General features: G+C 40.9%; 1 protein-coding gene across 18 annotated transcripts in view; it reads right to left on the bottom strand.

The window, feature by feature from the left end:
- LOC119010715 (receptor-type tyrosine-protein phosphatase F) overlaps positions 1 to 24,553 on the bottom strand; it is a 165,315-nt gene that overhangs the window by 109,148 nt on the left and 31,614 nt on the right. The window contains exon 1 of one of the 18 annotated variants that reach the window (XM_037083075.1): positions 15,354 to 15,648. The exons of the other annotated variants lie outside the window; for them this stretch is intronic. The gene's annotated coding sequence lies outside the window, so the exon portion shown is untranslated. Of the gene's footprint in view, positions 1 to 15,353; positions 15,649 to 24,553 lie in introns of those variants that run through there. 18 annotated transcript variants of the gene reach the window in all.

The following is a 24,553-nucleotide window of genomic DNA, read 5'->3' as shown; positions in this document are numbered from 1 at the left end:
AACGCACACACTGGGCACCTCTTTGACCACACTCTTTGTGAAACAAGACCAAGGAAAACACTCTGCCAGGCAGAGATCTTAGCAAAGCAAAATTTCAAGAGTTTCCTTTCTTCATCTGAGCTCTACTTTAACCTCTTTCGACAGCTCTCTCAGCAAAGGAAAAGACGGGCATGGCTGAGTGAAATGATGTGAAGGAATGGTATTTGTGAGTCACGGTGCCTCACCTGGGCACGTTCGCAGACAGGTTTCGTTGATGGCTACCTCTTCCTCACTATTTGTCACTTACAGGAATGTGCCTCGAGGTGTTCATGTCTGCTAAACCAATTTCCGATGCAAAACACCCTTATATCTAAGGAATTTTCTAAACACCAGTTGGAGCCAAAATCATCTATCATCAGTGAAAGTTCAAGCTGTTTTCTTATCAAACTTTATAACACGCCTCCCAGCATAGAGACTTTAGTGAAATACAGTTAAAATAATCTATAAACCTCTGGGAAAAAAGAAAAATCCCCTTGTGTCTTCACCTTCACTGGTAATGAGACAGCTGCTCATTGTTGTTGTCTTAAGCTGCAGAAGTGCAGAGAAGAAAAAGATACACAAATACGCTGCTCAGTGTGCCAAAGAACTGGATCACACCCCCACTCTGCTACCAGAATGAAAGACATTAAGGCCCCATTTTTATTTCAAGTTAATACCCCAAGTTAGCTTTGCAAAATGAGTGTAAGTCACATCAAGTTTGTTGGCTGACAAATTTGTTTTGACACTCATTTTTGTGTACGCCACCATTACGTTGGTTCATGTCGGTGGGTAGAGAGTGAGGGAGGCTGATAGAGTTGGCTACTCGCCGTGCTCCAAACCCTTGGCGGTGGAGGGATATCTTTAACAGCAGATGCCAGAGAGAGGCAGATGCTTTTCATCTTCAATGAGACAAATTCCTAGAGCGAGGTTTATTCTTTATTTATATAGCTACTTATTTATCCCTGTGCAGCTCGGTACCTCCCAGCTGCACACAAATACTGAGGGACAATCACTTGCCACTATGTGTGTTTGTGCCGTGGAGGTAGTGCTGCTGAGAGAAGGGCAGGGCACCTCAGTGGAAACGGTGTCGTGTAAATCTGGGCATGTCGCTCAGCACACAGGAAAAGATTGTTTGCAACTATGTGGGAGAGTAAAGGAAAAACAGTAGGAACACGCAGGGGTGGATGTGTGCCCTTGTGAGATTGTACGTGAATCCTTCTGTCTCGGTAATGATTTAATTTTGAAACCTGGTGTGGGTGTGAGAGTGAGTGAGGAAAATGGGGAAGAGAGAGAGGGAGTTGGCAGCGTATAACTATGGTGAAAATGATCATCCCGATTATTTCACCACACATTCAGATCTTAATTAATAATCATGTAATAAGCCAGGATGAACTCAGAAGACTAATTGTTTTACAGATAATGATGATGTACAATCATACAGTTTGAAACTTTAGTGCATAAAAGTATGCCACAACACACAGCAAAGTTCTATGTATGTGTAAAATTCTAGCTAACAAAATTTAGACAGGCTTTAATTACCAGTCAGTTCTGTCTGACAAGAAATGCGGCTTCAACAGCCAGTGTGCCATTAGCACAGTATAAAAGTTTATGGAGAACAGAATTTTTTATTGTGCCTATGCAAACACAATTAGCAGATAACAGTGATGAGGCATCTTGATGTAAGAAAGTCACAGACAAAGTCCAAGATTCTTCAGTTCCCACCACCTCATTATCACTTAGAACACAGACACTAATAGAAGAAACACAGGAAAAGCTGTGTTTAATAAATTCAAGCTTCAAGCTTCCTGGCTGAATGGCTAATGTTTGGACACAGGCATTCATTAGAGCCCAGAACTTTGACATGTAGGTGGTGACTCAGAGGTCTGCAGCCTGGCTGAAGACAATTTATGTGCAGCTTTCATTTTTGTGTCTAATTTGTCAAGATGTCAAGATCACGTATCTTATATAGATATAAGAATCTCTAGTGGCAACACTTTATCTCTACACAAAGAAATTGTGAAAGAACAGAAGGTCATTAAAGTGATACTGAAGCTGAAATGACCTTAGCCCTGATCGAAACAGTCACTCTTTGAGAAAGACGCTTTGGAGTCTCGAGTGTCAGGGGAGTTCTCAGTTAATGCAGAGCGTGACATATACTGTATATATGCGGCATTACAGGCAGACAGCTAAGAGGTTTAGTGAAGTAATTAACAAGGGAACAATGGGATGTGAACGGTAAACTGCGGAGGACAAAAGAGCCTTTGAGCTGGGTTCAGCGGGGAGGGGAACCTAACACAAAATACACACCTATCCTGTTTGTTTGTTTGCCACCCACATCAGGTGCCTGTCATTCAAGTTATTACCCCCAGTGTGTGTGTGTGTGTGTGGCAAGGGAGTGGCCACCCATACAGAATTGGTAGCCTACAAACAGACAATGCGAGACACACAGCTGCGCAGAGAGCGTGCAGAGGCTGAGTAAACACTACTATTACACTAACTACAGGTAGCATGTCTGCTCTCCATCGTTTCCATCCCTCCTACTCATGTTCTCTCTCTTTCTCCATCTCTGTTTAATGGGTCATCCTGACCACAGGGAGGTGGGACAGCTGAGATATATGGCTAGCAGTGTGGGGAGCTAATCATGGCCGTCTCTGGAGGTGATAAACCCAGACCCAGAGAGGTTTGTGTTGGCGCAGCCTGCAACGGCTCCATAAACACAGTTACAAGCTGCATTTCGACAGCACTGTTTTGGCCTCTGATTAGTTTTCCATGCCCTAGAAGGCTCACCCTCACAAGTCTGTGCTCCTTTTTTACCTCAGCAGTGAACACACTGCTAGGACCCCACGAGAATTACCGCAAGCTGACGCCGCCTGTATCGTAAAATGAAAGTGTAAAGTAACAAAATTAGGTTTTCCCTCCCAACTCTGAAAGCCTCACTATATCCATGAACTTGATGGTGCATGTCTATTTTACAGGACTGCTACAAGGCCCTGCTTTGAAATTCACCTAACAAAGGGTAATGTCCTGTGACCTATCAAGTTTTACAGCAGTTTTGTTTACAAGCTGATTGTAACACAGAGTTAATTATTAACGCAGAAGACTGAGAGATCGAAAGACACCTACAGCAGACAAGAGCACTTCCTCAAGTTGAGCAATAGAGAGTAAGGAGCACCGATTATGCTGACCTACAATTAAATGCCTCGTACAATAAAATCACATGAGTGAAGTGTCGTGTTGATGACTCAAAGAAATTCATCAGGGAGTTAATTCAGTGATTACATATAATACTACAGCCACATGAAATGTATGCAGACATTTACAACATGTGACACAGAAGTCTATCATGACGCATTGTGATGTAATCCATGACGCACAATGGTGAGACTTAATGCACCGGGCTTCTGACACAGACTCTAACTCTCCTCTCGTCAGAATGCAAAGACCGTTGCGCACTGGCTTCACCCATATGATACAATGTCGATTGGCATTTAGTCTGGTTGAGTGAACATTTAACAAAACTCAGGCACCTCCATAAATTGCTACTGAAGTAGGGATTTACAATCACCTCTGGGGGGCCACCAATCTTTTCAGCTGCAAATCAATCTGGGAATGAAAGGTGATATGTATTACACTGATATGTATTACACAGAGTAGAAGAGACATACCAGAGTGCCACTTCCATTTGAATTTATTGGAGAGTGATTATTGGCGTTGTCGAGCTGCAGAGCAAGAAGAAAATGGCTTGTGCTACAAAGTGCTGGGCAAAGGGCCTGCAATAAATCAAAAAAGCAGGCTCAATGCAAAACAGACATTCATCAAATAACAGCGATGGTGTGCATGACTTGACCAATCAAGTGGATGAAACGGCTTTCTGTAAAGTAGCATCAACCTTAGAAGCCATACGTATAGAATAGAAAAGGGTGAAGCTTGAAATCATGTGATAAATGGAAGATAATATGGAGTATCCAGAAAAAAACATTAAAAAATCTCTTCAACTCACAGAACAGCCTTGCAAATACACATTTTTTTGTTTTGTTTTTTCATGCATATATGGTAATTATAAATTTGATTATAAATCACTACTGTTTATCTTTGTCTAACCGAAATGCTTTTCATCTCTGTTGATTTGAGGTATTTCTGACATAGTATAAATAAAGTATAAATCTATGAAAAATAAATGTTTTTCTTATTATTATTTAGACTAACCTGTAACACCACAAAGCTACAGATTAAACAAAACTGATGGAGAATGATAATAATGATAATAATATCAAAGCTTTGTATTAAATTCAGGGTCTCTAAATAGCCTTGCCCCAGTTCAAAGACTGAAAAAAGTTGTATTATTTGTGTTTACATTTTAGAGAGTTCTACAAATGAATTACTGCATTATTAAAAATGTTTCTGTGTTATGGTCAAACATTAAATTAGCAATATAAACTGAGACACATTCTCAACAGCAGATGTGAATATATATCAAAAGGAAATTCACACTGTCGAGCAAGAAAGATGGCCTAAGATGTCACCACTTGACGGTTTGCTTGTGGACAGATGGTGCCATAAAATGACTAGGCAGGCAGGCAGCACAGAAGGCATGGACTCCCCCCCTTACACCACGCAGAGGACTTCAATTCAATTCCACCCACCCCCACCCTCACCACCCCCTGGGCAGAAAGCCTGGTCTCGCCAGTAAAAGACAAATAGAGTGAAGGCATGTCAGCAGAAAGACTGGCAAATACAGAGCTCCATAGATCAATAGCTGGCCAAACAGAGGCAGTTGTTCAGGCTCAGCTCAGTCCACCGATATATCATGGCTGGATTTTTAGCAACCGGAAAGAGCTGAATTTCTGAAAAATTTAGCATTACAGAGCTATGGTGGAATGTAAACCCACTGTAAAGACGGGCTTTCTCACTGGTATTGCTCAACGAGTAAAGGCCCCTTCCACGTTTTTTGTGTATTTATTATCTACAGGTTGCACTGAGGTAAGGGTATTTGGCCCAACTCTGTATAAGAGTGTAGGAGGGGGGGTTTGAGGGCTTCATACTATTCAGCAGGTGTCTCCACTGTTCTAAATCAATTACCTCTAGTGAGTCAGTGCTTAGGGTAGGGGGGTATTATAAATCAGCTTGGTGTCAGGCCAGATTAGTGACTGTAACGGGCTGGTGGTGAAGCTCTTTGGCCAACAGGGACCTTCCAGAGGTCTACATGAGAACCAAGCTGTGGCCTCTGTGCTCAGTGACAGAGCAGCAACTCTTGTAATTGTTTGCAACAATACTCTGTACTAAGGTTGGGCTGTATGAGGAAGAATACTGTGAGAATGGCAGATAATTCTCTACACCCTTTCCACCCTTTTAATATGACTAATCATTGGAGAAAATGCAAATCGATGCGCAGAACTGCCATGAGGCAGTACTGGATTTTTCAGGATTTGTTCATTAATATGCTAAAACACTTTGATTTGCTGGGTATTTGATTTGACAGATTAGCAAAAACAGTTTCATGTTGGAGTTCATCCATAGTGTGCACCCCCTACTAGGGATACACTGATTATCAGCCTGGTACATTTTTGGTGTGGATGTTCAGCACTTTTTCCATCATCATATTGATGTGTCTGTTTTTGTCCAATTGCTCATAAAATAATTAAATTTACAAATGAGCGATGTTGGCTCTGAGGCAATCAAAAACTGCATTCTGCAACTGTCATTCACACACAGTTGTCACGAGATGGATGGTTTCATCTCACAACATCCTCTAATAATAATAATAATAATAATAATAATAAGGATGTGATCTAAAGATGTGCACTGACACTTACTACATTTGACAGAGACTTTACATGCATGGTAGCATTCCACTATTATTTCAAATGTGACAGTACTCAGGATTCAATATAGGTAATGTAAACATCATATTGTATATGGATATTTCAGATTAGACTTCACTCCAAATGGTGCATTTTCCAATTAAGATATGGGGTATGCCTTTTGCCCAATTACAGGAAACTCTGTTGCCTCGCCAACAAGTTTTTTCGAGGTTAGGGTAGAGACGCAAACACAAAAGAGAGAAAGAAAGAAAAGACCACATTTCTAGTCTGGAGGAGAAACTACTTATAAACATTATATTACCAGGTTTTTGGCTGTGCTGAAATATTTAAACTCCAACCTTTTCAAAAGGGTGTTTTAATGAATGGTGAGGGAGGCTGAATTTGTTAATCAGAGTCAGCATGTCTGTTGATAAACTGGAATATTAGTGGGATATTCTTTTTCATTAGCAATGTAAACAACCTAGTAGGAACAATGTTTTCTGGAATATTTTGTGCATGCAAATTGAGTCACTGTGGCCTACATTCACTTTATCACACAAAGACCAAGACTTTTCATACTCCACTGGATGTTTTTGGGCTTGTTTGTCTACAGTCAGAGCTGAAACGAGCAGATGGAGCTGTATATTGACACAGCGGTTTTATTATTTCACCTTACAACAGAGCATGTAAACGACTCGGGGAAAACAATCCTCTGCGGTCCAAGGTACAGAAGAACAAACCCAGTGTTGACACAGGGAAGGGTTAGACTAACTCAGGGAAGGCTGGGAAAAGCACTTCGTATATAATCAAGCATTTGTGGTGGGAAACAGACATTGTACCTGATGGTCTCTGTGGTGAAGCATAAGGTTCTATTTAGAAAGGAGGACCCCTTAATGAGAAATGTGTTTGGGGGAATCTAAACATGTACTATTCCTAGAATTACCTTGTAACAAAAATAAACCTGTCTTACATAATGAAAACATAAGACTCTTGGACTACCTGAAACAGTTAAGACCTAACAGATTTAACATGGGTTAGTTGCCATTTGAAATCTGAAACTTCTTTTCCTGCCTTCCATTACAGACGGCTATCCTCTCAGCCGCTGTCTAACTAGTGAAAAGAGGCAGAGTCTAATAAGCCGTTCTGTCTTTCTGTCAGTCTGTGTTTCTCTCCATCCCCCTGTTTCCTCCACCTCTCCCTCTCTCCCTCCCTGGCCATGTCTCCTTCTCTGTCTCTTTCTTTCTGTCTGAGCCCTGAGCCAGTCTGTTGGAGCAGATGGAACCATATATCCCCATTGCTCTCCGGAGGCCCGAGGATTTAAAATGTAAAAGAGATGAGTGCGGAATAGGCAGGGACCAGTCGATAAAGGGCAAGAGGAGTGGGAACTCTCAGCTTAGACCATGTTCATCAAACGAGTACAGTCGTCCTAAACACAATGACTGAACTATAGAGCAATGAACTATGAAATATGTGGACTCTAAACTCACCAGTGGCTTGGCATGTCTGTGCTTACTGAGTGTGTAATCCTTACAAGATATGAGCAGAGCCAGATAATGTAGTTCTATCGGTAACAGATGTCCATAGATTTTTTTCTGTCTATAGAAAATTAATTTTCTATTCAAATAAATGTATTGCATCCTTTACCAAGGAAAAGTTGCAAAGGTTTTCTGGTTCCAGCCTCGATGACAAGACAGTTTTTTTCCACTTATGCTGAAGATTTAGATGAAATTGTGTATTTGACTGATTAGTCGATGAACAGAGAACTAATCTGTCTGCTACAATCACCAAGCCATTTCAGCAAATAATAAAAAAACAAAAATTCTGCTTCTAGCTTCTTAAATGTCTGGACTTGATTGAGTATATTTGGTTCATGGATGGTTGGTCAAGCAGAACAAAAAATGGTGGCTCTGGCCCTGGGATTGACCGATTAACCCACAAATGATTAGTTGGAGCCCGGAAAAAACACGTGGGCTTTTGTAAAATTTTGAAAGTCAAAATCAGTGCTTTTTTATGGTTATTTTTTGTGGTTATTTTTAAGGACTTCAACAAATATAAACTTAAGACCCCAAATATGTTGAAAAATGAATTGATAAAATAGAAAGTGAACTTATGTCTCAAATGAATAGTGCCTGGCACCAAGACCCTACAGCAATATAGCCCTGTTTATTGCTCAGTGCTGACAGTTAAACAATTGTGATTGTGTCAGGAAGTTTCGGGTGTGGTACATGCCAACAATGCAGGCATCAGTAGAATCCAACATGTTGTCCCTGTGTACCACTGGGGCTTTCCGAATTTTACGTGAACATCAGCAGCAATTATAGCCTTCTTAATTTCCTGCCGGCCCCAGTCACGTCCCAAACCTATTTTCATTATTTTAGCTAGCTAGCAACCACAAGCTTTGATAACTAAGAGATCAAACAAAGCTTTACAACAACATCTATAGGTAGTGTATGGTCTGTCATCTTCACGTAGAACTAGTAGTGACGCTATTCAAAGAGATACCTATTAATGGGCATTTTATGGTAGGCTACAATTTTCCCTTCTGCAAATGCAAAACCAACAACAATTAATTACCTCAATTCACTTGCTTTTATTTCAAGACCCTTTAAAGGAGCTGCGGGAACCCTAGAAAGAAGTTCGCAATTTATTACACCAACTTAACGCTGACAGCTACCAGCAAAGATAAACAGAAAATAATTAAACTGTTCCTCCTGAGGCTTTCTCTTGACGTTACCTTAGCTGGAAATGCATACCTGCCTTCCTCCCCACCTCACCTCAGACCACCTTGCAGGTAATGAGAAAGTATCTGGACGCTGTATCTGTCGTCTGGGAGCAGATTCTGCTTCGCCCTCCATCTCTGGGTGGCAGTTTGACAGACAGCAGGAGTGAAGAACAACAGGCAGACGAGGTTGTGAGCAGTACAATCGATTGCCAGCTGACTAGCAAGGTCCATTATACTGACAGGCCGGAGCCACAACACGACGACCTGCACTCCACCAACGTCCTCATTACTACCTATGAGTCTCTCACTGGGACCAATCTCTCTCGCGCTCTTCCCGTTCTTGCTCTATGTTGCTTCTCACCACAGTACATCTACCGTAGCACGGCATAAGACTGAATTTCACTCTGTCAATCTGATGGACATGCTTTAAAGGAGGCAAAAAGCCATACCTAAGCCTCGGCACTTAGCTTCATGCACTAGGTAAGCATATAGAACAAAGGCAACGTGGAGTAATACAATGTTCTTCAGAGAAATGTTTTTGAAAAAAATGAAGCCGAAGTGTACATCTAAGCCTGTGCAATCTTGAAGAAATGCGAACTGTCTGCGAGGGAAAACTTCTGCCATATCACCCTGTCGTTCAGCTATGCTATCTGCTCCCCTCACCCTTTGTCTCCCCACCAGCTCCTCTAGTTATTCTGAAATCCTTAGTCCTTGGAAGACTTATTTATACCATCTCCCTACCCCACCCCTCTCCTTCATAGTACAGCTGCAGATAGGATTTACCTGCAGCTGAGACAGCCTCCAGACTATCAATTACCACCAGTGTAGAGTCACTGTTCTGCAGCTTGACTAACAAGACATACACACATAGACACAGTGCACTCACACACACACAGAGAGATCTGTTGGACTCATCCAGTAAGAGAACTTCTGAGCTGACTGTGAGGATTTTACAGACTAATCAAAGAGTTGGGTGAAAATCCTTTTCATCTTAAACAAGAGCCTGAATCTATCCAATCAAGCTGCTATTTTGATTACGTATGAAAGGAGAGCAGACATTAATAAGTGAAGACACCAGAGATGCTATATCAACAAAATAAACCTGCAACATTATGGAGAAATCAGGAAAAATTAAAAATTAGGCTGTTTCAGAACTTGCTATCACATGTTGAGAAAATGAATTAAGAACCTTAGATAACATCAGAGCTACTGCGACAACTAAATGCTTGACTCAACAACATACCCATATGTTGTTCAAAGATGTGTGTGAAAGTGTAGTGCTTGCATTTGTAAGTGATTAAAAAAAAAACAAAAAAAAACACAAGCACGCAAAACTTTGAGCCCACACTGTAGTCCATTTGTGTAGTTGTAGCGTTTGACTGGTCTGCTATGTACGGAAAACAGAGATCTAACCAAATTCTTCCTGACGTTTCATCTCACTCTCTGACAACGATTAAACTGAACACCAAGCCATTACACATAGCAGAAAGACACGCAGGGACAGGACCTGTCACTCACCCCACCAGATCCACCCTGATGCCTAAAGTGCTTCTGTCAGGTCAACAAATGAAAAGCCATCACAGCCAATGCTGCACTCATCAAGTTGAAGTCATTTCATAGACTGGTTAAATGCTATCTTGCCAGGTCCTGTTAAACTTGGCTGAGCATGTTTAGGCTCAAGGCGTCACTTTTGATTCCTCTGCTTTAGTGCGTTGTTGATGCACCATCACAGGAGCTGAACGACCAGCCAGGAAACAGAAATCATGTGGGGGCATGGGCTAACACTCCATAACACAACTCTTATAAGGAATAGAGCCACGCATGGTCACGCAGTCAGTCCATACAGCTCAGTGTAGCCTGTGAAGAAAGATCTGAGAAAGCAAATTCCTTTTAAGTGAGCCATCGTGTCTAGCCTCAGCAGCGGGGCAGTGATCATTAGGATAACATATTCGGGTCAAAAAGCTAATGAATGTGCATTAACAATGGACTGTATGGAGACTCTTTGTAAAGCACAGCACTTTGGCAGACTCGCCATCAAACCATTAAAACCACTAGATCCATAAGATCCTGAGCACTGGGATTTTTTTTCCAAGCACCGACAAACATGTGCAAAGAAAGACTATGCATTATTTACCTCATACATAAAATTAGATCACCTTACTAGCAAGCTTCAAGGCATTTCCATGGTTTAAATCTTCATCTTCTTGACACTTCAGTTGAGTTTCCAAGGATGAGATGCAATGGGGCTTTCCTATGAACTATAAAGAACTGGTTATCCCTCTATCTCCCCTTTCCTCAACCAGTCCTCTTGTCTGACTGTCAGCCTAGGCAGCCAAGTCTCCCATGTTTACTAATGTAGAAGCAACCCCTTTATCAGGGAAGAGATTTGTAGGGAAGAGGCAGGGGATTAGCCATCAAATTACCAGGCAGACAGCATCCCTGCTCCAGGGTTGTGAAGCGGTAATCTCTGAGGCTGAGGGGGGAGATCCAGATAAAGGTTTGGGATTGGTGCCGTGGAACTCCAAACTCCAAACTGTGCGTAAGTAAAATGTGAAACTTTCAGGGGAGCTATTTCTTCTTAGCAAGTTTGCTTCCTTTTTTGTGGTAACTACTTTATTAGGGCCAAATCATATTATATAGTTTCTCCCATGTTGTTGGGCTGGGATGTGGTATCATTATATAGCCCAACACCCCCACACTGTAAGACTTATGATAGGCAAAAGCGCTCAAACAGGAATGCTGTAGCTAGGCAGGGCTGGTGGAATTAGATTTCAGCAGCCTTGCCCACGGTTCTTCTTGCATTGTCACCCCCCTGCCCTCCCTTAAACAAGCAGTGCACTCCTCAGAGAATACCCCCTGGACACAGGAATGTTTCATCAACGCCTCAGCCCCCAGCATCCTTACAGGGCCACAGTGGGCCAACAGGCGCTGCGCAGGCAGGCTATAAATAAGTCAGGCATTATAATGGAACCAAATGAATCTCCATCCATCTTCCCAAAACAAGCCAGGGACCTCAGAGTTCTGCAGGAAGAAGAGTTATTGCCTGCGTTTGAGGACGAACCACGAGATGAACAAAAGCCAAACATTGTACTGATGCTGAATACATCCCACTGTAAAACACGCAACACACGTGCCAGTGTGAGTAGGTCCAAGCCTCTCTTTGAGTAGCCTGTTTGCGACTGCGAAGACTTATTATGCCATTATATGACACCTTTTTGAAAGTGAGGAACCAGTCCTGGTTACTGCTATTTGAGATCAGCAGCAGTGGACCGTTGAAGAAGAAGTCATAACTTTGGAAGAAGTGACAAGAGGGCTGATAAAGTAATCAAGTACAATGTTGAGTCTAAGCCAGGCATTTGAAGAAATTGGGAAGCTGAGTAAACAAGGGGGGGTGGTAGAGGCAGAGGGATAAATCAGCCACATGACTGTACTCCCAGAAGCAAGCACCAAATAAATCAAACCTACATTCAATTTTATTTGCTTTCCTGCAGTTTAGCATCACACTTATCCCCTCATGCTCGAGACCAAGGTAAAGCTGTGACCTTTAATTCACAGTGGCAGTCCAAATGCAACCAATCTGACCTCTCTGCAGAAAAAAACACTATTAAATACAAGATATTCTCAGCATATCATAGACAAATTCACTGATATAACATCAAAGAAATGAACAGTAATCCCTGGTCTTCTCATATTTTCAGATAGTAGCATAATTCATGGTAGAATTTATATTTGCTATGGCTACGATGCAGTGTCTAACCAGCATTGCTGCACATTTCAAATACATAAGCACAAGCTTTGGCCCTGTCATACATACATGGCACAAAAAACCTGGCTGCCCCTGAAAATGTAGGCTTTTTCAATCAGTGTGGAGGCGTAATGGGATGATGTGGAATTTAAATGAGTTTTTGTGCAAGGAGGGAAATGTCCTCTCTGACAAAGCGGATTTGTGTTCCCATTGAGAAGCCCATGGTTGTAATGTATAGAGTAACGGTTTAAATCAAAAGGTGCAAGGCTATGAGCACAAAACAGACCTCTGGTGGCTGTTGATAACTGGGCATGAAGTGTAGATAGGTACATAAAAAATTCAGAGTAGAACGCATAGCGTAGAAAGAAAACAGAAAAGGGCTGAAGGTAATAATAGTGCTGAATATGATCTGAGCCTGAGCACTGTGATCAACTCATATTCCTTTTAGGCGCTAATTGACAGCAAAAATAACATCGCCTTCACTAAAATAAAACTGTTTGTTCATTTGAACAGGGTCTCTTGTCAAAACCTCAAGATGTGTTTAGCAAGCCAGTGTAGATGTCAAAGCATAGATACAGACAGAGTTCAATCAAAAACACTCTCTGCTTGGGGCAGCTGAAGATAAGTGTTCGTGTCAAAACACTGGTGAATTTTGTGATAAAGAAACCCTTTTTTCTAAACCTTCTCCTCAGCACCTGTCACAATGAATGAGCAACTGTTTGAAAGAAAGAGGTGTCACAACTGAGACCAAAAAGTGACTATCAACACAGCTAGCACATCACACAGGCGGTGGCCGCTGATTGACACAGCACATTACACAAGAGCATATCCAGCACACTCCCCCCCAACTGAATAAACATCTTATTTAGTAAAGATCGGAGGACTGACAGTTAGGCCTTGTCATCATAAAACAACTACTCATGACCTTGTCACCATTACGGAACACTTCCTGACATGAAAATGAATTAGTGAAACTTTCCTCTGCTGCCAAGTCTGAGGCTTAATCATAAATAAGTCTACACTTCAGCTACAGCATCAAAGCTTTTAACCTTAAAAACCCGGCAGTAGCTACTAGGCTTATGTCTACCTACAGTATGCGTCAAAGACAAAGGTCTGGCTCCTCTGACACAATCGCCTTCACAGACATTGATCTGTGATTGTAAGCAACCATTTTCATGTTCCAACTGGGACCGGAGTGACTAAGGGGATCCATCATGCGCTAACAGGCCATTACACATCACCCAATTCAGCGATGATGAGAAATCAAGTCCTATGGAAAAATCCATACACTCGGCCCATAATTACTTCTGAAGGAATCCGAAGGGGAGAGAAATTGAATGACTGACTGCTCCAAACGGAGTAATTTATTCTAAGAAGAAAGACTGCAGTCATTAAAGTGAGGGATATTTTGTGTGTTTGGACAGGAAATCTAATAAGGAGCGGAGACATACAAATGACCGTAGTTATTTCCTCAGGTCACTTCCTAATATCACTTAATGTTTCTCTGGAACATTACCGGTGACAAACAGACAGAAGCAGTCATGAAAGTGGAATGACGGGTCAGTGGTGGTGAAGGTGGAGATGAAGGAGGACGACCCACAGGTCACCCAGTTTCAACAGAGGAAGATGGCTGACGTTTTTTGTCTTGTTTGTTTATACTCCTGAGCAGCTGAACAGACATTTTAACAAGAGTCCATCTCGAGTTTCACCTCAAGGTCATTTTTTTAATCAAGTCTCAGTTGCCACTCCAAGTCAAGCCTAACAGGGGCAAGTTGAAAAGTGAGGGATGTACTCCTAAAACATTAAATAAAAATGAAAAATACAAACAATGAATAATGAAAAGCAAGCTCAGCTCAACTAAGAAAGAAAACACTGTTTCTATTGCAGTGAGTCAGACCCAGGGGAAGTCTAGCCATTTCAAATGCCAAACAAAATGAGACAGACACGTTGTCCGCTATGTTCTCTGAAAGCTTAAGACAGCTTTGACGAAAAAGGGCATACTGCAAAAAGGATATGTTTCTAACTGACAACAGCACCTTGTGGTGAGCAACAAAGTTATTGAGCAACTACTGCCACATTTAGTGTGACCAAGAACAAGATGAACTGTCCAGAACTTCTCATACAAGCACATAAAAGTTTTATGCAGTAATAAAAAAATAAAAAAAAGTAAATCACAGAAGATTTAAGACATAATTACAGCCGAAGGGAACGTTTCCAGCTGGTTTCTCTTTGTGAAGATAAGAGACAAAGGTACAGAAAGTTTTCATGTGATGTCATTAGAGACTTTCCCAAAAATATCTTTCAACAAAGAACTAGCTAATAATCACAGGAAGAGAAAAACAAACAGAAAACCTCTAGATCACACTTCAGACATATGTATTACCGGTTACACTTTGTTGAAAACCAGGCCTAAACATTTTTTTCCCAAAAATTATCATTTCTGACTTCCAGAAATGTATCTGGGATTTCAAAGTCTTGCCGTGTCTCCTTCTAACTGGAATTCTTGTCGCTGTAACTTAACCCTCCAGATTGCCCAGGGAGATAAAGACAACTAGAAAAACAGGTTGTTTGGCCTCAGCGCCAGCCTAATGCAGTAGAACGGCAGGGAGCCTCACCTTAGCAGCAGTAGCTAGGGGACATTCTATGGCTCTTCTATTCAAAGTCCTCTGAATACGTAGGGGAGGGCTTGCACCAGACAGGGCAATTTGCCAGAGAGCCAGCCAATAGAGCTAAGCCAAGACGAGGTTAAACTATTGTTTTGGCTTAACAAGCAAGAGTGAGCAAGGACAAAAGAAAAGCGGACAAAAGAATAGTAAGAAAATACCTGACCATTGAAGTGTAACACATCAACTTATTTTGCTACTTTAAATATAAGTTAAAAGGTATATCCTGAGATAAAAAAACAACATCCTGGAACAAGGATCTAAAGACAAATAAAGTTCAGGGTCTGGGACAGTCCAGCAAGTTTCCAGCAAACCCGAGCCTCATCTTTTTTTTTTTTTTTTTTTCTAAGAACTTCTGTTTTCATCAGTGACAAAGTACAGTCTGTGGTCAAAAATTCACTTACCAATGCATGTCAGTTAGGTTCTCTTAAATAAATTATTTTTATTCCTTATTCCAGAGAGAGAGTATCCAAAATCCTGTAAAAGAAAATCCAGCAGAATCCACAAGAGATTATCCCCGAATGATGTCTTATAAAAAAAAAAGTGTTGGAGAGAAAAGTAGTCTCCAGTTCCTGCTCAGTTATTCCATTCACAGCGTTTCATTAAAACAGAGGAACTGTCTTTTTGGCTCTCCAGTAATACGTTTCCAGCTGTGGCTATACAGCAATGTGGCTTGAGGAGAGACCCTTCAGAGGCAAAGCCTGTTCACACACTGAGCGTGTGTTCAGGGACTGACTGCAAGAAGCCAAACCCACTATGTGATGTCACTGGTGTCAAATTTCAGCGAGAAGAGGGAGGAGGCTGCGGGGCCCTACCTTTATGAACCTTGACCAATGAGAAACAATTTTGTAGTGCACCTGCATGCAGGAAGAAACTGAGGAGTACACGTGATGTTATGCATTCTCCATTCCCCATTATGTCTTCTCTGTCTACTACCTCTGAGGGGGCCAAGGTGAAATATTGTACACAGGCTGATCCTTAACTGGACCAAAAACAGCATGTCTAGTGTCCCCGATTCTACTTTTGAAGTCCGGTGTGTATTTAAAATTCAATTGGTGTAACAAAAAAAAAAAAAAAATGTGACCTTGAAACAAGCAAGCATTCCCAGAGGACTGTGCCAATATAACATGTCCGGTAACATGTTCTGGGGATAATTAATTTGTTTCTCTTTCTTTCTCTCTCTCTCTCTCATTCTCTCCGGCTCTCTCTTTCTCTTGCTGAAGAAAAAAAAAGGACAAAATAAATATGCAAAATCCTCATTCTTAAATCAGCAAGGCGTTGAGTACACACACACATACACACAAGTCCCAAACACACTGGTTCTCACTCCCTCCGGTCAAACTCTGCTAGCCATGGAGCTAATCATCCACAACAGATGTTCAGAAATGTTCAGTTGGATTTATGACAGAGCTCAGAGGAACAGCCAAGTCAGCCTCTGGTGCTGTTTTTCTCTTCCGTCCTACAAGGACAAGGGATTGCACTGAGAGAGGATGTCAGCACAACCATTCTCTTCCCCCAAAATTCCCTCGCTCTCTGAGATTCACCATCCGAGACGACAGCGCCTTAATAGATCACAGAGCCTCAGGACCTTGGGGAGAGGTTTGCTCATTTATCCCAATAATACTGTGTGGACTGTAACTTGACTCATCCAGCAATGCTTCAACAATGTTTCGCCCTGGACATAACAATGTTTTTTTTTATGCATTTCAGTGGCAGTGCTGATGCTGCAAGGCCTGACCCGGTCTGGGACACATGTTTTTAGATGGAGCCATATATGGAATCATGTTGCATGAACCCCCAACAATTAAATCATACATAATACGCATGTACTTTCTGATAACAAAAATAAACTTTAAGAATTGCCATACGGTTGGCTAGTATAATTCCTATTGATCTAAACAGGGCAGTCCAATCCTGCAAATCAGGTCTAGATGATGATGATCTAGAAAGATCAGAATGTGAGTACTTAGCCAAAAATGTAGATTCCGATATGATTCATGATTGACAAAACACGATTAAAAACATGATAATGTGACATTTGTTTGGGTCCAAACAAAAATGTTTTCTTACATCTGGAGAACAAGATCTGACAACCAGTGCAACTCTGCTGTGATACAGCTCTTCAGTATAATGTTACTTTGTCACACATTGTAACCTCTGCCATGATTGGGATTATTGCACTTGGCCATGATTCAATTGTGATTATATTCCCATTAATTGCACAGCCCTATTGCAGACACAGTCATGAGCATAGCAAAAGATATTCAGAGTGAAGTTCTAAAAAGCTTGTATGATGGTTTCACGCAAAGCGCAGCGATGACGAATGTCTTCTAGGCTTAAACTCTACTGTAGGAAATGGCGAAGTGCAATGTGTTCTAGATTTCTCTTTGTCGTTAACAATGGGAGACAGTCTGATTTTACTGGAGGCAACACACTGCACACAACAGACTTTTCAGCAAGAGAAAGAATTGTTTTATCTTTAACTTTTCCCTCTAGTTTAGAACTAGGATGTGGGCCATCTGATTAAAAAGTAATTCAATTTGTACAGCCTGACATATAAACATTTCCAAGCTGTTTGTGCTGCAATAATCTTACTAATAAAAATGGGATCTCAAGCATACAACATGCACAAAAAAAAAAATTTAATGAAGAGTTTCTGTGTTTTGGACTATTTGTTGGACAAAATAAGCTATAAAAATATCACTAAAATTCTGATGAGCATATTGACAGTTTCATGGACTAAATGATTAATCAATAATTAAAATAATCTGCAGACCATTTACATGCATCACTCTACTTAGATCAAAACTATATGTAAAAGCAGAACAACCAATCTGGACATTTTGGAAGCATACAAACTCATGAGAGTTTGAGGGAACCTTCTGGAGAATAATTATTACACCCACACAGCCCTGAGGAGAGGAGAAAAAGTATTTTTGTGGGTGTAAAGAGTCCACCAACTCAAATGTCACATTCATCTGAGATCAAATTGCTGAACAAATCACTCAGTGGTAAAAGGTAGACATATAGATTAGGTTGGCTGGTGGTCTTAACATTAGAGTGGGTGAGAAAATTAATTGTGAGCTACAGTAATGCAGTGTAGTGTGTCAGTTGCACAACATGAGCCATTTCATCTGTAGTAGCATAATCTCATTTTAGTGCAATGCAAAACTTGAAACACAGATGGACTCCAACAGTAAACCTCTATGTGAGATTAAAACTGTTGCCTCGAGTGAGGTTTTGCGGCTCAGGCAGTTTTAGGACTTATCTCTTGCCCCACCCCCCAAGAGCTTGAATAGAGTTGGAAACACCCCCTACCAAGTCTGAGAATTTATAGCATTGTGACAACCACCCATCCCCCGCTCATTTCATTAGACTGAAAAAAAAAAAGGTTGACACCTCTTCCATCTGAAGAAGGCGGCCTCTCACCGACTTTCTACTATCAGATAAAAGCTTTTGTGAAAGCTTGATTTTATTATATCAACATTTCTTCTAGCTTTACAGCTTAATTTTGTGAATTAATACATTTACTAAATCTGCTATGCAGCTCCAGTGTCCTGCAGGTAAAGACCACCTCCTGGATCACGCCTAACACTTCAGCATCATTGGGTGGGAAACTGCACTGGCTGATGACCAATGGGATTGGCCCTGGGCTTTATCAATAAAACTCTCTGCCCCGTGTAACAAGTCTGCCAAAACATTTTAACAAGATTCAGCTCCGAGGTAAGAAAGCAAGTGTTTTGGTCTAGGGTCTGAAGAGCACACATTGACTGAATAACTGATGTCTATCATTGTAGGAATAAATACTGCATTTGGAAACACTGTAGCCGACCATCATCTAAAACCACAATTCAACATATTATTAGCTATTATCCAAGGTCATACAATTTTAAAAAACTTCCTTTAAATGACATCCAAAACCAATGTGCTTTATACCCCATTCAGAGGGTCACTGACAAACACAATTCTGGCTGCATGCCTGTGAAAAAATGCTGACCTGTGTCGTAAACACTGAGCTGTGAAAGTCAGTGTGCTGCTGCTGATGGGCTCTTAAGACTAGCACTATGTCATCACGTCCAAGAGCACAGCTGGGCAACACCTGTTAGCTTAGAATTCCCAGCCCAATTCACAATTTACTGAGGCTTGGCTACTGCTACGGTCTATTTGTAAGCTAATTTAACTCCAGATTGAAGTCCTGGTGGTTCTTATATCCTATACATGGATCATATTCTAACCAACAAACAGTGGTTAAGGGTACTTGAAAATTATCACTGTGATATGCCTCTGGCAGCATGTGAGGGCTATACATTTGGGGATCTAATTACACATCATTTCTCCACGTAAGCCACCATGTTTTCATCTATCAGTTAAGTGAATAAAAGAGCAGCATTTGCACAGAGCAGATAGCCGAGCACAAAATGGTTATCTTTACAATGCAAAGCAGGCCAATACATCTCTGAGCCCTGCAAAAATGAATGAAAATATCCAAACAGTCCCAACACCAAGGGCACACTTTTGGCCCAGAATTTTTCTCAGGACTGTCTACAGATAACGCTGGCTCCAGCGCTGAGAGGGAAGGTGATGGCACACGGCGACAGGAGGTGTGAAAAAGACAAGGACAGTGGGAAACAGAGCACATAAAAACACAGATAAGATTGGATTCGCTGTGCTGACCTTCAGTGAATGCCTGCGTGTGTACGTGCCTATACAGACACGTCTGTGTGTGTTAAGCATGTGAATTTGTGCATGTGTCCCCTAGTCTGTGTGTCTATATGCGTCCATGGAGGTGGGCCTGACTGCATGCCTATATTGACGTGTTAGTTACAGACAGAATGAGAGAAAGGAATGAAGAAATAAGACGGGTGGAAGTGCGAGGGGAATGCACTTATTTTCCTCTTCCTCGCTGAAAATCAAAAAACAACGAGCACTCTCCATTACACTCTGCTGCTGACAACTGGCAGGGCACGCTCTCTAAAGGGAACAGCAGAGCGTGCCGCCGAATGCATGAGACAAATCATTTTTATCTGGGACCCTGGCGGGTATTGACAAACCGGGGGTGCATTTAGATAGCCCAATTAAAATGGGGAAATGAAGCGACATTGAGGCACTTTACAGCATCGTGCCCCCTCTTCACCCTCTGGCCCCGCTGCACTCCCTGAATCTCTCCAGAGACCGACTTCCTTGCCTACTGCTCTCAGTGAAGGGTACGGGGGTGGCAATGAAAGTAAAGAAACGGGTGGCTCAGAAAAGTCGCTTTGAGGTGAAATTCGTCAGGAGGTTCTGTTTGTGAGAGCATAAGTGATGTAGCATCATTTTTATTGTTTCATCTTGCATACAGAATTATTGTGGAGTCCTCTTGGGGAGTAATTGTCACTTCTGTGGCACTGAGGAGATCCTCAATGGGTGGTGAGGCATACAGCAGGGTCAGGAACAGCATGCAAGACTGGGGACTAAATGCAACTCTGTGCAACTTCAAAGGGTATGCTGGCGATCAATGATATGGATGTTGGCTCCATTTATCCCAACGTGTCTTAGCGGGCGACCTTCAATGTCATCCTCTGCCCACTCTAAAGCCTGCATAGTTCAATCTACTGCTTTTCTCACCTGAATATGACTCCCCTTGGTCTAATTTTCAGGACTCTATTTGTCTTTTTGATCAATGATCATTCCACTGAGATTACTGTCAGGCAGACTTTTAGAACAGATAGCCACCTCAGCAATGACAAACAACAAAACTCTCCTTCGCCAGTTTCCTTCAAGTGTACAAAATGGTTACGAGAGCAGGATATCGCAAGACGTCTCACCTTTTGTTTCGGTGGAGAGTGATAGCAAAAGCAGCCTAGATTGTTCTCAAGTCAGGAAAAGTCAGCATGGACAAAGAGTAATGCTGGGGTGTGCTATGGCCAGCTGTTCAACAGTGTTACATTTCACAGGCTAGTGTCAACAGATCCACATAAATCTACAATGAATTCTGTGATGTTTTTGTCAGCTGCTGATACCTGCTTCTTTATATGATGTAGTGCTCCACGAATCTTGTCAAACAGTGTCCTTTTCTTATGTTAAAACATTGTCAACTACAAACTACAATCATTTTCATCTAGCCATACATCTCAAGAGAGTAAGGAAAACCAGCAACAAACAGCAACATTTTTACAGAGATTAACAGCACAATGCCAAATTCTACCTTTTTTCAAAGAGTCTTCTGGTGTGTGTTCGCCTTAAAACAGATATTCCCCAGTGGCTGAGAAACCATCATCAAAACAAGTACAGACTTGCACACACAAATGTTTCAAAAGAATAGGTCAAGGATATGATCCAATCAGGGGCCTGCACTTTCTGCAGTATCTCGGATAGAGAAAGTATGCAGTGTGCTGAGCAGACTTTGATAAATCTGAAAAACTTTCAGTGAGGTTCCTAATAAAAGCCCCACAGAGCAGTGAGTCTCTCCCAATCCGAGGAGGCTACACTTTGTCTCTGACAAGACAGCCTTCCAGATGCTTTCCCTCTATAAATGTCTGCCTCACACAGCGGATAAGGTGCTAGCACTCAAGAAGATAAGTAGCCTGACTGGCTACAGTGAAATGTGTCAACTACTTTTAAAATACACTCTAAGCTTTGTGGATGTTCAGAATCAATGTACCACACAAACACAACCACATATGATTCGGTGCAGTGATTCTCATGCTTCCTTTGAACGTCATGTGTCCTTATAAAGCATTTTATTATTCTTATTATTCTAAAATTTCACATTGGCATGCAGGAAGAACAACTTGGACACGAAAGGGATGCATTCAAAACCAGAAATGAATTTAAGCATTGTTAATAGCTCTCATTAGGGAATCTCCCCAAGCTTTGCACCAGAGTGCATCACTTTAGTGGAATCGAAAGGAGAGGGAATGAAATTATTCCCTCTGTTGGAGTGGGCTGCTTACACTGCTAAAAGGAAATAAACCACAAATTATGAGCTCGCCCCTCGCATGAAAAACTGATAATGGGCTGAGCACTTGGGCTATATAATAATATATAGTAACATGTATAGTAACAATAGCTTGCAAATTTATCACAATATAATCTGAATATATAGACATTTTGGATACAAAAAACATATATCCAACATCCAATATATAAAGGACATATAATATACTGAGAATTAAACTTTAATGTGCAGGCTGTATCCTATATTGTGCTTTCCCTGTACAGTCACTAAATGTTTAAGTTTAAATACCATTTGACAATGAGATGTTAAAACTGAGTCAGCATCAGTTGTGTTCTTCCACATATTCAAAACAAACCCAAAGAAAATCTCCCATTTCTCCCAAACACAGACGTCAACATGCCTAGGATGTGTGGTGCATGCTCACATACACACACACACACACACACACACACACACACACACACACACACACACACACACACACACACACACACACACACACACAATTCAACAGATGAAAAGCCTGCCAAATAAAAGAGTAATCCATCACTCATGCCATTTTGCATTTGCAGGGTCTCTCTCCTCAACAATAGCTGGACTGACAGTGAAAGATAAGGGCCCTCTGTTGACCAAAATGGCGAACGGATCAAAGAAAAGAGACTAAAACGATCTGATGTTTTGTGTGGAAATAAGTATTGAGTATCCAAGGTTATAAGAACTACAACAAGACTGATTAAAAACAAAGAAATGTGGTTTTATTTTACTTCTAACTTAGACTTAGGCTAGAACTGACAGTAATAATGGATCCTCTTTATTTAACAGGCATTAAATAACAAGAATGAGCAGAAGATTGTCCTGCAAGTGGATTACACAGTGTTTTTGAATACACTCAATAAATAACTAAATAACTGACCAAGGCTAAACAGTAATCTGAACCAACCACCGTTGTACAGGAATTCTTAGAGCCTTTTCTCTTCATTAACCATGCATTGCAGAGAGTAACAAATGGACCTCAATTGACTGACTACAAAGCTAGCCCAAAATAATTAAGGAAATGAAATATTCAACATAAAACTTCCTATTATAGCATCAGTGGCTCATAAATTTATAGAGAAGAAATGAGTGGATTAATTTGAGTGCTAATGGAGAACAAAGCCAGTCATTTCCCTTTTCTTCCCTTTCAGCTTCACTGAGCCTTTTAAGTGTTACACCTTCTATTACTTATCTCTGGGATTTCTGACGTGTGGCAGATCAGGCAAACCAGGTTAAGGGCATTGGTCTCTATCGTTATAAAAGAGGAATCTGCGGCTAAAGGAGCAAGCTAATAATGACAAAGATCTGAGCTTAACTGCTGCAGGGGGAAAGAACAATTTTTCAAATAGTCCAGAGCCCTCTGTGCCGTTTTTACCTCTTGATGGGGGAAAGTAAAAGTGCTAAAGTGCAGTGAAGCTCTTTGAGCTGGGAACCAAAAAAAAAGGAAACACTGTATCTCAGACACAGATATAACAGAGTGAGGAAAATACTTCTGAGCACCTTCAACTCAGACCTTAGATACATAAACTGCATACTGCATACATACTGCATACATATAGCAGGGCTGTAACTAAGGATTACGTTCAATGTCAATTATCTATTTTTTTTTTTCTCTACTAAGCGATTAGTTTGGTAGAAAATGGGGAAAAATGATCATCAGTGTTTCCCAAATCCCAGGATGACATCCTGAAATGTCATGCTTTATAAACAACAAAGACAGTGGTGGAGAAAAGAAACAAAGAAATATTAATATGATTTATTTTAGTATTTATCATGATGGCTAATATATATATATATATATATATATATATATATATATATATATATATATATATATATATATATATATATATACTTTTTTTTTTATTATTATTTGTCTTGTGGCATTTCCATCTACTATATTTGAAATGTTTCACATCAGTTTATCAGTGAATTTTTTCCTATGTCTAAGCTCTTCAACAGAATGTCTTATATTGACGTATTAAAATATTTTTGCACACTCTTGACAAGAGCACAAAGCTTACTAAGACCTCTGGGACTTTGACAGTCAAGTCAGGCCAACTGTCAGGTCGCTTTCTGACGCCAGGGGCTCATGTGACAGAAAAACCAAATACTGACTTTGAGGATGTGATCAGCAACGCAGAGCTGAATATCAAAAAGCTAAAGATTCAAAACCATGTTTATACAATTTTCACAAATCACAGACATTTGTTTAATTATTTATTTCTGTCACATTTTACCTTTTAGCCTCCAGAGAGACAGTAGTATGTTGTATATAGGCACCCAAGTGTAATGTAGGTAATTAAAGAACCTGTGTAATACCAATGTAATACCATTTGAAAGAAGTGATTTAATGTCATTTAATGTTAACCTCTGAGGGTTACAAACAGCATTACTTGTATATTATATATGTTTCTTGGTAGTTTTCTGCACAAGTTAAAATACTACATCTCAAATTAAATAAGACAGATTCCTTCTGAAAGCGTGTACACTGGGTTCGTCAAAGGGATAAACATACTTGGAGTTACTTAATTCCATTTAGGCTCCCGACTGTCTGACCTACCGGCATGGCATTAAAAGGTCCACGATGTGGGTGGCACTGAAGCACCCAAGAACAACCCCCACTTCCGATAG

The sequence above is a fragment of the Acanthopagrus latus genome, chromosome 21 (assembly GCF_904848185.1).
Source record: "Acanthopagrus latus isolate v.2019 chromosome 21, fAcaLat1.1, whole genome shotgun sequence".
NCBI lineage: Eukaryota > Metazoa > Chordata > Actinopteri > Spariformes > Sparidae > Acanthopagrus > Acanthopagrus latus.
The sequence above is the reverse complement of the archived record's forward strand: the minus strand, read 5'-3'. Positions and strand labels throughout refer to the sequence as shown.